This window comes from Protopterus annectens, chromosome 9.part0 (genome assembly GCF_019279795.1).
Source record: "Protopterus annectens isolate FY-2018-M chromosome 9.part0, PAN1.0, whole genome shotgun sequence".
In the NCBI taxonomy this organism is placed as follows: Eukaryota; Metazoa; Chordata; order Ceratodontiformes; family Protopteridae; genus Protopterus; species Protopterus annectens.
The window spans coordinates 147,092,169-147,104,633 of NC_056743.1; positions in this window are offsets into that span (position 1 = coordinate 147,092,169).

The window sequence follows — 12,465 nt, forward strand, 5'->3', positions numbered from 1 at the left end:
GCTTAAAAGTTTATATGTTTAATTGGGTGGGTGTTGAAAATATGTCCAACCATTTGCTCATGTTTGGCATTAAGTTTTTGTTGTTTTTGTTTTAATAGAACTGGTGCTTAGAATTTTTATAGTGTGTATTTATTAATGCTTTGTCTGTTTTTTAATATTAGCATTAACGTTGGGTGTGTTTTAGTAGTGTCATTAGATACTGGAATTGTATTTATACAAATTAATAGCAGTTCTGAGGAAGTCCCATGTGGGATGAAAGTGCTAAACTGTTCATTGCGAATAATAGTGCAGCTTGTGGAAGAAGGTGCCGGTTGCGTTTTTCACTATTTATTTGGTTCTTAGGTTGTTTTTGCACTTTACATTTATTTATTGGATTTAGTATGGCTACTGGAGGTTGAAATGGCAGTGAGGTGGCAGAATTTAATTCCAGATTTGTGGTGAGCCTTGGTGATTTGACCTTACTGTTGCAGCAAGTTAACCAGCAATTACAAATGAGTGGGCTGGTTCCTATGAAGTCTCAGAGGTTGTCGGATGACAGCTGGTGGTGTAGTGCGGATATTCTTGGATTGCCATTAACACAGATCTCCCACATCATCTGCTCAGCAATGTTCTAATATGAGAAATATTGAATTTCAGGCATGGAAGGTTAACAGATTTGAACTTCATAAAAGGGGCAGTGGTATACCTTCTCATTCTGCACCCAAGATGCATTCTCAGTGACCAGCTGCAGACTGAGTCTAAATAGTTTATTTTTTTAAGAAAACCCAGCTTGAGAACTCTTATTTACATGAGAACTTACAAGTGCCCAAAGGGCTACAATTATGGAAGTTTCCTAACAAAGCTCAAAAAGGCATGGATTATAATAGTTTAATTGAAGTGTAAATCAAGATGGGTGTGAGATTAAATTATGTCAATATTTTTCATAAAACAGAGGAATGGTGTGACCAGATTAGAGGAAGATAAAGTCTCAAAACGGATTTGTTAGTCTATCAGGAGGACAACACTTACCCACTGCTTGAACAAAGGATTAAAACAATGGTGGGTCACAATCATAGTGAGCTGGAAATTGCTGCAGCATGAATCTTAATGGAAGAGAAGGACAAACCTTTGTCCAATAACTCAGTAAGATATTGAAGAGCTACACTCAAATTAGGCTCAGTGACATCAAATCTCTTTCCTGTAGTCCAAAATAAAAATCTCTTCCATTTCTCTGCGTACACTCTTGTACTAGATCTTCTAGCTTCCATAATCACATTTTAAAACTTGTTGAGGAAGTTGAGACCTGCTGTGTTTCAACACAGAATATGCCAGGCTGTTAGATGAAGAGAGTGAAGCTTGACATTGAGCAGATGACCGTCCTTCTGAGATAACAGATGAGGAATCAGAGGTAAAGGCCATGGGGGCTTCTTTACCAGACTCCGTGAGTAGTGGGTACCAGTGTTGCCGAGGCCAATCTGGAGCTATCAAAATCATCCTTGGCCTGTCTTGTCTGACCTTTAATAGTACCTTTGGAAGAAGAGGCAGAGGTGGAAAGCCATACACATGAAGGTTTTTCCAACTGAAAGACAGAGCATCCACTTTCCAAGCTGTGTGATGAAAGGCCTTTGTGCAATACTTTGGCAGCTGGTGGTTTAGTGGAGAAGCGAACAGATCTATGTCTGGAGTTCCCCATGACACTGTCAATTTCTGAAATACATGAAGATCCAGTTTCCACTCGTCGGCATCCCTGATTTGCCTGCTTAACTCATCTGCTTAGGAGTTCTCAGCTCCTGGCAGAAACCTTACCTGAAGAGTTAGTTGCAAGCTTAAGCAGTCTCCCATAAAATCATTGCTTGCCTGCATAGAGGATAAGAATGTGTTCCCCTTGCTTGTTGATGTACCACATGACAGTTGTGTTGTCTGTTAGAATCAACACCTGCCCTGGAAGAAGTAACTCCTTGAAAGCCATTAATGCAAACTGGACTGCTAACATCTCCTTCATGTTGATATGTAGATGCTGTAGTCTGGCAGGCCACTTGTCTTGTATCCACTTTCCATTTAGATGAGCTCCCAAGCAATGTCCGAGGCATCTGTCGTTAAAATCTGACAAGCCTCTGGCCGGGTCACAGAGAGTCCCTTGTTTAGGTGACATTCCTGAGCCCACCACAAAAATTCTTTTTGAAGGCAAGGTATTATTTGAATGACAGTGTCCAAATCCTGGCAGTGCTGTGTCCATACATTTTTGAGATACCATTGTAGCTTCCTCCTATGCAGTTTGGCATTGGGAAGCACCAGAATACAAGATGCCATGAACCCTAATGCTTGAAGGACTGTCCTTGCAGTCAGCACGGACTGATGAGATAGTTGATGGAAGTAAAGTGATAGACTCTTTTGTTTGTCCGGGGTTAAAAAGGACATCTGGGCTGCTGTATACAGTCTCACACCCAGAAAGCACATGTCTTGAGAGGGTACTAGACTGGACTTCATTTAGTTCACAGAATACCTAGGCATCTGCACTGCTATAACATATTCCAGATGGCGGAGAAGGTCCTCCCTTTCTTGAGCCAGAAACAGGCAGGCGTCCAAGTAAGGATAGATTTGAATAGCCTGAAGTAAGCTATCACTGGAGCCAGAACCTTTGTAGAATACTCTGCGCAGTAGATAAGCCAAAGGGCAATGCAGAGAACTGATAATGAGAATTTCCAGCTCGAAAAGCAGATACTTCCTGCAACTCAGCCTTATAGGCACATGAAGGTAAGCTTCCGAGATCTAAAGTTACCATCCAGTGATCTTTTGCCCAGCAGAGGTAAAAGCTGTTGTAACGCCAACATCTTGAACTTGGGAATGTCCAGATAAGTGTTGAGGAGAGATAAATCAAAATTGGTCTCCACGTGTTCCTTTCTTTGGTACTAGGAACAGGCGAGAATAAAATCCTAGGCCCCTTTCTGATACAGGGACTGGCTGAATGGCCCTATCAGGAGTAACTGAGAAACTTGCTTGTGAGCCTCTTTTCTTTTGTGGAGGAGGAGCGCCTGGCATGCCTTTGAAAGGGGCATTGTATGGAAATAAAACCTGTAACCGTGGTGAATGATATCAACACCCATCTGTCTTGAGTAATTAAATCCCAATTTTTCTTTGAAAAGAGACAGTCTTCCTCCCAAAGGAGCTGCCAGACGAGAATCTACTGGCAGCTGAAAAGGCAGGTCATTGAGTTTGTTTACGAAAGGACTGTACCCTGGCCTCACCAGAAGTCTGTGCAGGTGTACTCCTTGTTCTAGGCCTAAAAGAACCTTGAGCCCTGCCCCTACCGCCTAGACCTGCCCTAGACTGGGAATCATAAGCAGGATATGTCCACCCCTTAGCAGGCCAATTTCTACTAAACTTCGGTGGCTGCACCTGCAAAAATCTTTAACAGTTTGCATAGACTTAGCTTTGTCCTCCATTTTCTTTAAAACTGCTTCCACAGGCGAACCAAACAACACATCAGACTGTAAAGGAGCATCCAAAATCCTTGTCTTAACATGCTCAGCTAAATTCTGATCCCTCAACCAGGCATGCCTGCGAAGAACAGAACTAGTGGCAGCCACCCTCGAGGAGGCCTGCACAGCATCAAAACCACATTGCAAAGAATGCTTACCCACTTGTTCAGACACATGAACCAAATCCAGCAACTCTTTACACTCAATACCTTCCGCCAAAACATCCACCTTAGATTTCAATTGTGAAAGGAGATAATTTTGATATTTTAGCATGTGAAACTGACAATTCAACGCTCTCATGGCTAGAGTGGAAGAAGTATACACTTTCTTTCCCCACCTATCCAAAGCCCTTGCCTCTATCAGTGGGAACAGGATTTTTAACCACAGAGGCCTTAACACCTTTAGGCCCCTGAGAAACAGTTTCTGGTCCGCCCTAGGACTCTTAAACAAATACTTATGAGCTTCGGCACCCTATAATACCTATCAGGTTTTAACAGGAGCAGGAGGCAAAGAGTCAGGGTTCAGGAAGCCTCTGCAAAACATCTTCCACCACATTCAACACAGGAGGTATAGCTAAGGGCCTATGCTGGGGTAAAACAAGAATTCCCTAAGCCTTTTCCTGGAATCAGAGTAATCCTGGCCTTCCCATTTAAAGTGCTCCCTCATGGAATGCAGAGTCTCTGAAAATGAGAAATCCTCAGGAGGAGAAGCTGTAGGAGTGGAATCATCCACATCAGCTTCAGAGTTAGGAGGATACTCCTGCAAATCTTCCGCAGAAGACTCAGAAGCCTCTGAACACTGTTCAAAACTATCAAACTCCGGATCCACCCTAGGCCTCTTATCAGGAGGGGGCATAGAACCTCTAATCATAGTAATCAAATCTTCTGCCATTTTAAGCATATGTTTCTTAGGTACAGAACCCGAAATGCTAGGAGAAGCCCCTACTGAAGCTGAACTTGGCCTACCTCTCAAAGAAGTTTTGGCAACAGAAGGAGAGGCTTTAACTACCTTGGGAAGAGAGGGAAGAACAGTTACCTGAGAAGCCCCTCAGCCTGGCCTACCTCCTGAGAAGGCACATCCTGTAACAGTAAAGTTTCTGCCTGAGACTCCATGGAAACTCCTGGCAAAACCTCTGGCTCCACTGAGTTTCTAAAGAACCGGCGTCCGACTGCCGGTTCATCAACCCTAGGCTTCGCTGTTTTGTCCTTGGCGCTTCTTGACGAAGCGGGCGCCGGAGCATCCGGCGGCATTTTATAATTGCAACGCTTCCCAAACACTAACCTGGCACAGTCTAACCTCCTCTTAATAGTGCGTTTGTTAAACCTAGCACAAGAGCGGCAACCAACAACGCCGTGCTCAGGCCCTAAACAAGGTATACACAAGGTATGGTAATCCCTATGAGGTATCTGTTTCACAAGAAATACAGTTATTCACTTTTCTGACATCCGTTAAATACTGAGGCAAGAAAAACCAAAATGTTCCCAACGGGTACTTAGCCAACTCTGCTCGGTCTGAAACTCCGTTTCGAAATATTTCAGAACGCCAACCTGCACTCGCAAAACTGCTTCTGCATCGGACCATGCGGCAAAAAAGACTGAGGATATGACATCGGTCATGCGCATTAGTACCCTGACGTACTGACGTCAGTCTAATGCGCTCTGACCGACGTCAGCCATATACTCTGGTATTCGGGCCGACTGGACAGCGGACTACACCCAATAGTAAGGACTGCAGCAATGGGGAACGAAGAACATCATAGCAGGTACCTGCACTATTATTCACAAGGAACGGTTAAAGCTCTTTCATCCCAAAATGGACTTCCTCAGAACTGCAATGAATTAGTTTAAATACAATTCCCAAGTCACATCACCCTACTAAAACACACTCTATTTTAATATTAATATACTGTCTACGCAGCTTGTTGTGAATTTTGCCCTGCCTTTTATAAAGGCAAAACTTCCAAAAAATTAAAAGAAAAAGTTACGAGCATGAGCTAGAAGTTAAAAAGTTAAGAAATATGAACATTCTGTATAGACGTATACAAAGCTACCCTAACCATGAATTTAAGTTTGTGGTGATTTAACATATTAAAAGAGATCCAGGGGGTTTCATTATTGAGGAGCATTTGTTGCCAAGAGAATTAGTATCGTAACTGGGATTAAATGCCACAATGGCCCCTGGTTTGAATGAAGCTCATTTTGTCAGCCTACTAAAGCTTAAAAGTTTATATGTTTAATTGGGTGGGTGTTGAAAATATGTCCAACCATTTGCTCATGTTTGGCATTAAGTTTTTGTTGTTTTTTTTTTGTTTTTAATAGAACTGGTGCTTAGAATTTTTATAGTGTGTACTTATTAATGCTTTGTCTGTTTTTTAATATTAGCATTAACGTCGGGTGTGTTTTAGTAGTGTCATTAGATACTGGAATTGTATTTATACAAATTAATAGCAGTTCTGAGAAAGTCCCATGTGGGATGAAAGTGCTAAACTATTCATTGCGAGTAATAGTGCAGCTTGTGGAAGAAGGTGCCTGTTGCGTTTTTCACTATTTATTTGGTTCTTAGGTTGTTTTTGCACTTTACATTTATTTATTGGATTTAGTATGGCTACTGGAGGTTGAAATGGCAGTGAGGTGGCAGAATTTAATTCCAGATTTGTGGTGAGCCTTGGTGATTTGACCTTACTGTTGCAGCAAGTTAACCAGCAATTACAAATGAGTGGGCTGGTTCCTATGAAGTCTCAGAGGTTGTCGGATGACAGCTGGTGGTGTAGTGTGGATATTCTTGGATTGCCATTAACACAGATCTCCCACATCATCTGCTCAGCAATGTTCTAATATGAGAAATATTGAATTTCAGGCATGGAAGGTTAACAGATTTGAACTTCATAAAAGGGGCAGTGGTATACCTTCTCATTCTGCACCCAAGATGCATTCTCAGTGACCAGCTGCAGACAGAGTCTAAATAGTTTATTTTTTTAAGAAAACCCAGCTTGAGAACTCTTATTTACATGAGAACTTACAAGTGCCCAAAGGGCTACAATTATGGAAGTTTCCTAACAAAGCTCAAAAAGGCATGGGTTATAATAGTTTAAATGAAGTGTAAATCAAGCTGGGTGTGAGATTAAATTATGTCAATATTTTTCATAAAACAGAGGAATGGTGTGACCAGATTCGACAGAGGAAGATAAAGTCTCAAAACAGATTTGTTAGTCTATCAGGAGGACAACACTTACCCTGATACAGCCAACAGCATATTCACTACCAGTAGTGACCAAATCAGTAGACAAAAGGAGTTGATGAACAAAGAAGCCACTAATCAACCTCCAAATGAACCACAACCTGGCTAACATGAACTATGGAAATCCTAGAGGATTTTGGAGAAATATGACCAGAATGGGATGAGTCAGTGATACAGGATTTTTACCTGAAACAAGGGGCCAAGCCAAAAACTTTTCCCAAACAAAAGAGGAACCATTACAAAAAATTGTAAGGGATTCTCTTTTTGAAGGAGGAATTTGTGTACTTGAGAAAACTTAATTCCTTCATAAAATTACTAATGCCAGTAACTTTACTCTCCATAATTATTCAACCAAGTGATTTAATAGGTCTCATTTGGAATTTTCAAAGGGATTGACTTGCATCCCTGTTAACAGAGGTGAAGTGGCTGAAGTGATTATAGACTTTACATTATTTACTATAAAACTCAATTTGTCTTTGCGGTTCAATACTGCTTCCCCCAATCTTGGTTATAGAGAGGAAAGGCATAGAAAAAGTATTTTTAACCTATCACTGAATTACAGCATTAATTTGAAAAATTATGGGAAAGGAATATACACAAGACATTGAATAAACCCCCTCAAAAAAGATTTTACAATTGGACACCCCAAGATGTTGTCCAAGATAAGAGTACAAGACTTACAAAACTTTACAAAAGAGGTTGGGTTAGTCATTCTGGATGCTAGTGAGTAAACTTATAGGATGAACAGCTTTTTATCTGATGATACATACATGGAAATATCCAGGAATGAGCTCCATATTGCCTATGCTAAGACTGACATGGGACTATACGATATGCTAATGCAAGGCCAGAATAGCAAGGAAGAATTTGAATTTATGGAAAACAGCTAGTTGCAGCAGTTATTGTTGGAATGCCAAAAATCAATAATTATTTGGCTGACCCACCCCTTAGCTCAACTGTATATATGTTTAACAGAAGCCCATTATATATCCACATTTTTGGTTTATTGAAGGAGTCTGTTGCAAAGTTACCGCAGATATGTTGCGACTCCTGGGACTTTCTAACTAGAATATCCAATATTGTGCACTTCATGAGCACTGTTAGTTACAATTGATGTGTGTAATCTGCACTATGTTATACCACATTTTGAAGGGCTGAGTTGGTTAGAAGAAATTTTGCTTGAAATCAAAATTTTAAACCTATGATCGTATTAATTTGGCTGCCAGTCTTATGGAAATGGTTTTATCTAACAATTTTTTTTTTTTTTTTTTTTTTTTTTTTTTAAGGACAATTATTCAAACAAGTTATCAGAGTGACAAAGTGGCAGCTTGTGCCCCCAGCTTTACTAATCTTGTATTGACCAATTAGGAATTAAAGTACATTTTCAATACCTCCTTCCCAGAGTGTTGGGTTTATTATACCTGACATTTTCATTGTGTGGACTGGTACTGGAGAGACTGATGGAGATTTTTCAATACATTAATGCCTCAACATCCTTTGTAAAGTTTTCTTAAACCTATAATAATTCTATAGTGCTTTTAGATGTGTTTGTATGAAGATTCTGAAAAGGAATGTTTTTTTCTAGCATCCATAGAAAGTCCATCTTTTCCAATAGCCATCTCCACTACCAAAGTAGTCATCCAAACTTTCAAAAAAAAAAATCTGGAGAGAGGGCAACTTGTGAGGCTGGCCCGAATGGTATTGCAAGAAGCTGTATTTACGGTGGTGTGAGATAAGCTGTTGAAACTGTTCTTAAAGCAGGGCTACCCCTTGGACTTTAGCTGGAATTGAGAATAAAGTTGTGAATAAGAGGCAAAATCGGGTATATGGCCGTTTATGTAAATCACATCAATGGGAGTGGGGAAAGATTTTATTACAACCCTCATGCATAGAGTTGAAGGGAAATTGAGATAGATAAGCCTTTTATTTTAACTTTTTCTGTTGATATATACAATATAGTGAATTGCATCTTGGAAAATTTGTTTGTTTTATCTACAGATGTCCAATTGAGATCATTAGGGGACAAGCTAAACTTGTTTATAGAAAAAAATAAGAGTTTTAAAGAAATATTGAAGAATTTTGATTGCATTAAGTGCATCAATAACAGCATGTTTAAACGCAGCCATTGCAGACAGTGTAATTCTATTTCGGTTGGAGAATCATTTAATATTATGGAACAGACCTATGAAGTCCATGGGCATTTTAATTGCAAATCTAGTTGGATTGTCTAGACAGGTTCTTGAGAGTGAATTTTGTCTTTTTATACAGGCAAAACTTCCAGAAAATTAAAAAAATGAGCATGAGCTTGAACTGAGAAAAGCAAGAAATACTAATGCTCTACATAGACATATAAAAGCCACACTAACCATAATTTTAAGTTTGTGGTGATTGAACATATTGAGAGATCCAAGGGGTTACATTATTCAGGAGCATTTGTTGCTAAGAGAATTAGTATGGCAAGTAAAATTAAAATGCCACAGTGGCCCCTGGTTTGAATGAGGCTTGTTCTATCAGCCCACCACCAAAGGGGGGGGGGGACTTGTTTCAAGTTCATCAGAAAGTCTAGATTGATGGTAACTCTAATGTCTTCCTACCATATATGTTCACAACAATAATGTTTCAATGTAGGACTCCTCACTGAAATATCTTAACCAGACAATAGGTACAGAGCTATACTACTACCCTGACTTTCCAACAGCAGCTGTAGCTCAAGTTGCAAACCACCAATACAGGTCATGCAGCCAAATGCTGGCAAGACAAAGCATTCTATAGCTATGTCAAGAATCTCAATGGCAACACTGAGATCTGCTCCGAGTTACAGCACAATGGCGCTAAATATACAGAACCAATTGATATTGCCAATATCCTGGCAGATAGGTTTACCCCCTCTCTCATCCCCTAAAGGGCCCATCTCTATACCAGAAGAATGCAAAGCTCCTGTAATCACGGCTACACAGGTAAAAAAAATACACTCTCCAAAGCAAAGAACACAGCATCTTTGGGACCTGACAATATCCCAGGCTGCATTCTACATGAACTACAGAACAAATTGGCACCCCACCTAAGTACCATGTTCAATCATAGCCTCACCTCAGGCTTTGTGCCCACTGAATGGTGCACAGCAACAGTTATCCCACTCCACAAAGGGGGAGCCACCACGGACCCCGGGAACTGCTCCCCCCATTAGCCTGAGGAGCCTGGTCTGCAAGGCCATGGAACGTATCATGGAACTTATAAACAATGACATTGGCAATCTCCATACTCTGGACCCTACCCAGTTCGGGTTTGTAAAAGGCAGATTATGTCTCCTAAATCTGACTTCTTTGAAGCGGTCAGCAAAGCTGTAGATGAGGGTAAGGTGGTTAACACAGCCTATAAAGATCTTGCCAAGGCTTTCAACACCATCCCCCACTCTGGAATTATAGGTAAACGCACTAAACTAGGTATAAATCCCTATGTCACAAGATGGGTTGCCAACTGGCTCACTGACGGAACCCACACTATGAAAGTAGCAGACTAAATCCAACTTCAGACCAGTGACAAGTGGAGTACCACAGAATTCAGTCCTAGGTCCTCTCCTGTTTGGTATCTACTTCCCTGAAGTACAGGCTAATACAGAAGGTCTTTGGCTAACAAAGTTTGCAGATGATTGCAAACTAGGAGCCATAATCAAAACTATGTTGACATCCTACAAAAGGGCCTCACTGAGACAGATGCCTGGTGTCAAAGCCACGGCCTCAAGCTCAATGCCAAAAAGTGCATTTTTATCATTTTTGGTAAAAACTCGGTAGCCTACTTAACACTGAAAGTGTGAAGAGATCTTGGGACACAGGTGAACAGTAGTCTCTCCTTTGATAATCACATCGCCACAGTAGTCAGGAAATCCTTCTACATGGCACATCTCATCACAAAAGGTTTCTCATCCAGGAAAAAAAAAAAATAGGTCATTGTTCCCCTCTACTCATCACTCAGACCCATTATAGAATACAATGCCCCTTTTGGTATGCATCTCACAAGACAACTGGAACAGCCACAGAAATACTTCAAAGAGGATTACTGGCCTCAAACAGATGTCCCATGCAGTCAGTCTCAAAAAACTCCAGCTTTACTGTGTCACATATCACCTACTCAGAGGCAATTGCTGCCTAACATACTAAGCTATGTCAAACCCAGAGCTGTTGGAAATGCTCCAAGTAAAAAATCCCAATCCTTCCAAGCTACATGCTCTAGGGACCTAAACCTTGTCACCACAATAAACAGAACATGCTGGAGGGATAGATTCCTGTCCCAGAGACTTCCCATACTCTGGAACAAACTACCCAGCTATATCAAACAAAGCTGCTCATTAGCGCTCAAGAAAAATCATGATTGGATGGGAAATGGGAAATTAACCCCGGGGATCACTTCTGTGGCTCTGCTTGACATGGGCACAGGAAAATAATTTTCTTGGGTGGCAAATGCCAGGGTACTGTTTAGCTAGGCTTATATAGGCCCTAGGGCCAATAGCCTATTACCTACTTACCTATGAACCTATAAAAGACTAAAATGCCACAAAAGTGTCAGACAAAATGTACAGGATCACCTACGTTCTGATGATATCTGTCATCAGTCTGCCGATACTAATGGAAATGACAGAATGCAATGGCATACAGCAGTGGATACACATTTCATATGCAGTGAAAGGGGCAGTGCAATGCTGTACTTATGCACTCCATTTGGAGACTTGGGAAGCCCCATCTGCAGACAATCCTGACTCTCAGGCATGAGGTTACTTCCATTTGCAAAGCCTGGCACTGTTCAATAATAACCTACGCATTTTACCCGATTAACAAAATCTGGAATATCTAATGATTGGTCACATCTGAACTTACTGCAAATGCAACTCCATCTTTAAAAGTGCTTTTCCTCTCCTTTTGCTAGGTTGTACAAACTGGCATTTTGTCATATAAAGTTGGTGGTGCCTACGATACACTTGCTTTCCAAAAAAAAAAAAAAAAAAAAAAAAGTACTTGACTTATTTTGCTGGAATTCCCAGACAACTTCAGCTGCAACAATTCATTAGAAAGCAAGATACTATGGAGTGACATTTGTGAAAAATCAAGCAATATTCAAAAAACTGTTCCAGCTAGTGACTATCTTGGATTGCTGACAGGTTAACTCAACAAGGTCATGTAATTTCCACCATTTCCTGATGAATACTGGTAGGACAAGCTTCTAACTGCTGGATCATTTATGACCCTATTTTATATGGGTTTTTGTTTTAGTTAAGGCCCATGAAGAGCAAAATGCTCACCATCTGTTCAGGTGTCAGGCTACCCTACCGAATTTATCCTGGACCACCTCCAATAGGAGAAAGACTACTACAGGTAACATTCTTAATTGTACTGCCAGTCCTCAGTTGGTGCAGTGATTTGCAGCAAGGTGGTAGTTCTGTTTTTACCACTATAAAACATTTAGCCCAGGTGAAAAACATCAGTTTATACTGCCTTCGGTCTGCTTTGGGCAGACACTATGGCAGGTCTGCTTTGGACAGACACTATGGCAGTTCTCTCAAAGTCTTTTATAACCAGGAGATAAATGCAATCTTTTAGATAATTTTGTTGTGGCTCACTGTGCTTTTCTTAACTATACAACTGGAATTTACAGCTCTATTCTACCATGTAGGGTATACAACTTCTGACATGACAGAGGAAGCGCCTCCGAGCAGGATGTGCAAGACCCAAAATCATGCAGTCAGCAGAAGGAAGATGCATCTATGCTCTGGGTCACT